Here is a 4223-nt window from a genome sequence, read left to right as displayed (position 1 = left end):
GTAAATATAAACTTAAATTATAAACATATCATAAATATGTACATTTATATTCATTATATAAAAAATATAAAAAGAATGTATGTGCGTGTGTGCGTATGTATGTATGTATGTATGTATGTATGTATGTATATATATATATATAAAGGCTCGGCACCTCTAAGAGTAGGTCGAGACTAATTAGTGGAGGAAAATAGTATTTTGTTTCTTTGTTTATTTTTTTCAAGGTTTTCAAATACGTTGATGTACCATAGGAGAAAAAAAAACCTTCAAGTTCGTCGTAGAAGGTTAAGCATGCATACGGGTTTGACATACATATATACTACGACATAAACAAAGTTTGATGATAGAGAGAGTTTGGTGTGATGAAAAGGGAAAAACAATTGTGTTTATATAACATGATGTGATGAAAATAACATGATGTTTATATGACAATTGTGTTTATATAACATGATGCGATGAAAATGGAAAAATAATTATATTCATACATTTTCCCTTTTAAGAGCAGGCTAGACCCATATCCTATGTGTGTGTGCATGTGTCATAGACACTAACACATGTGAACAACCATTTAGACCATTCAATAATTGATCGGCGGTAAGCGGGTTTGGGCCACTCGTATTATTTTAAGGAAGAGTTTCACAAAGCTACCAGGTGGCAAGAATTTGGAGGTTCGAGAAAGGGAGGAGGAGGTTTGAGTAAAATTTGATTTTAAAAGCCTTAAAAGACGTGCTGCTAAGCATGGTTCCCAACTAGTATCGATAATGGAAGTATGGATAATGGAGCCAACTAGTATGGATAATGGAGCCAGATCATAAGACGGATATTTTAACCTCTAGTCGTGTCCAAAAATGAATCTCCCTCCCAATTGCACCGAATCTCGTGCAGGTAGTACCACCCTCCCCTCTCTCGTGCAGGTAGTCCCTCAAAAAAAAAAGTTGATCAAGGCACGCTAATGTCTCCCTCTCGGAGCAAAAAAGGAAAGTGGATCGAATCTCTCTCCCATAAAAAAAAGTTGATGAAGGCACTCTAATGTCTCCCTCAGAGCAAAAAAGGAAAGTTGAGTTGTCGAAGACGACCGTTGCATGAACGACGCCTTGCCGCTGTGAGCGAACCAGGTGTCGTCCATGCCCTCTGGCTTTGCATGCTAAACCCTCAACACGTGTGCTCTGTGTCTTCCGTCATTCGGCCTGCTGTGCATCCCGTCGCTTCTCCTCCTCCCCCCGAGGGGGGGGAACTCTGTTCCAGGATGTCTCTACATGATGTGGTTCGTGCTGGCGCCTCTTCATCTGCGCAGTCCTCTCGCGAAGCAGTTGCTCTACCTTCTCTGGTCCTACAGCAGGTGCCATCAAGGCCTCCGGGTGGCTCTCTCACCACACTGAAGGTTACTTCGCCTTTCACTCGCCAGCATAAAGGGCAGGGAGGCCTGGGTGATGCGGAAGGAACGCGAGGACCCCTTCTCGACGGCCCCCCACAGGGCCATACTGGCCATGGGCGTTTGACTCCCCCTACTTCTTTTGCGGAAGCTGTACGTCAGCCTTCATCAGGTCATGTTGTTCCAACTCTACCCTTTAAAGTTGTTGATAATACAGTGATAAATCTGTCACAGAACCCTGCATTTGAGGAGAAAACTGGTGATTATGATATAGACAATGATGGTGCAGTAATCTGCGATGACGAGGAATTGGCTGCGTGGCAAGACCATCTGGCTTCCCACGCCCTGATTGGGCTCTGTCATGGTGCAAGACCGCCTGTAGACACCCTGAAATTCTGGATTAGATCTAATTGGGATCAAAAGGGCATCAAAGTTGCCTCAGTCCAGCATCTACCTAATGTGTACTATATGTTCCTATTTGAAGATAAGGTAAGCGCCTCTTCTGTTATCAACAGCGGGCAGTGGATTATCAGGAATTCCCCCATTTCTTTTTTTAGATGGTATGATTCATTTGACCCTAAAGGACCCAAACCCACTAAAATCCCCGTCTGGGTAGAATTTACAGATATGCCAACCAAGTATTCTATATGGGCTAAAAGGATAGGGGGTGCGGTAGGTAAGGTTCTAGGTCAAAAACCGTTTCAAGTCGTCAACCCCCAATGGGCTCACCAAATGCTCATTGAGGTTGACACCGCCAAACCCCTCAAAGAGAAAGTTCCCCTGAAAAACAGAGAGGGGCAGATTATCTATGAACAAACTCTGACCTACAAGAACCTCCCGAACGCCTGTTTCAATTGCAACAAACAAGGGCATCTTATTAGAGATTGCCCCGACCTTCATCAACCAGCCTCTAATGATAGAACCCCAGCTAAGGAGGAGGCTTTTGTCCAGCCTCAGCGTAAACATGTGTCCAAGACTAAAAACAGTAAACCTAATTGGCATATCCCAGCCAATAGATATGCCCCCCTCTTAGCTGAGGTCCAGGATGGTCTAGAAGTCCAGTTCCAGGCCAAAGAGGCTGGCAGCTCAGCCCCTACAGGGGCAGATCAACCATCCCCGGGAAGGGTCCCCAACAAGGACCGTGTTTTCGTTAGTCAAGACCTTGATTCACCTATGGAATCAGATGATGATTTCATAGACAAAACGCAGCATATGGATGAAGTTTTCAAAGCCCAACTTGACGAAGAAGATGCTTCGTTGATGAAGAGGATGTCCCTCTCACCAATGAGACAACATGACAAGGAGGACTTCTCTCCCCTTCTTATGGGGTCTAAAATGAAGAGGAAAAAAGAAAAAAGCCAAGATGTCCTAAGAACCTCCGTATCTGCGGGGAAACCTTCCAAAACAAGTAAAAAATGAATTCTCTGAACCTTCTCTCGTTGAACTGTAAAGGTCTCACAAACCCGGAGAGGGCTTTAGCCATTAATATGTGGTTAAGGGACTCAACTTTTGTCTTCGACCTTATCAGTCTCCAAGAGCTCAAAATTGGGGGTCCTCAACTTCAGATGAACCTTCAAAAAATCTCTAGGAATTCTCGGTGGTTTTCTACCAATCATCCCTCTAGGAAAGGTGGGACTGCTATTGGCATTCACATGAAATGGGAACACGCCATTTTAGATTCTTGGTCGGATGTAAATCACTCTTGGACCGCGGTTAGGATGGGCAACCCTTTCAATTTCACTCTGGTTTCGGTTTATGCCCCCTGCCTGGCTAGCTTGAGAGCTTCTACCTGGCATTCTATCACTCAGATTGTAGGAACCATCTTTCTCATTGGTGACTTTAATATGGTAGAGGCTCAGGTTGATAGAAGTAGACTTCTGGGCAGTACCATCAGTGGCTTTGAAAAGGTAAAATGGGATGGGTTAAAGGGGGAGAAAGACCTCTCGGACCTCTCTGCGAAAACTAGATTCTCTTGGTCTAACAATCAAAAAGGCTCCTTTCACAGGGCTGCCAGATTGGACAGATTGTATGCCTCGGGTAGTCTGATTGATATGTTCCTAAAAATCAAAGTTACCACGGATCCCTCCCTAACCATCTCGAATCACATCCCTCTTATCTGTAACCTGTCCCTTGGCCAGGCCAAAGGTAGGGCTGGATGGCCTCACCTTGACCCCTCTCTCTTCCGTCTCCCTTGTATCCAACAGATGATCAAAGCCTCCATTACTGAGGCCTTCAATCATTTCATCTCCCCATCCAAGGGATGGGAAAGTCTGGTGAATAAGGTTCATTCTATCTGCAAGGAGTATAAGCTGCAGGTCTCTACGATTCGTTTGAATCGGAGAATGCAAATCAGGAACCAGATCCAAGACATTTATCTGTCTAAAGATGTTGCAGTAAATCACTCTCTGATTGAGCTAAAGAATCAGCTCAGACTTGAAGAGTTATTAGCTGCTAGATTGTGGTTCAGGGAGGTATGGGCTGGAAAAATTGATACCCCTCACCCTAAGATGTTTGCTCTCCTTAAAAGGAAGAAAGGTAGAGATCTAATCCCTATGGTCAAGAAGCCGAATGGTCACCTTGCTGTTGATGATGTGGAAAACTTGCAGGTTATTAGGGACCACTTTTATAACTTGTTCTCCACTGCCCTTCCTCCTTCCCATGAAGTTTCGGCCACTAGGGCCAAGATTGCCAGCATTAGGAAGAAGATGGTGAACCCCTCTTTAGCCCTAAAGCTTGACTCCCCCTTCACTGAAAAGGAGGTCAAGGAGGCTATCTCTCATCTCAAAAAGTGTAAATCTCCGGGTGAAGATGGGATCCCCAACGAATTCTTTCTTGTTTTCAAAGACGAATT

The sequence above is a fragment of the Cibotium barometz genome, chromosome 64 (assembly GCF_041138505.1).
Source record: "Cibotium barometz isolate CiBa-2024 chromosome 64, ASM4113850v1, whole genome shotgun sequence".
NCBI lineage: Eukaryota > Viridiplantae > Streptophyta > Polypodiopsida > Cyatheales > Cibotiaceae > Cibotium > Cibotium barometz.
This window is presented reverse-complemented; position numbering follows the sequence as displayed.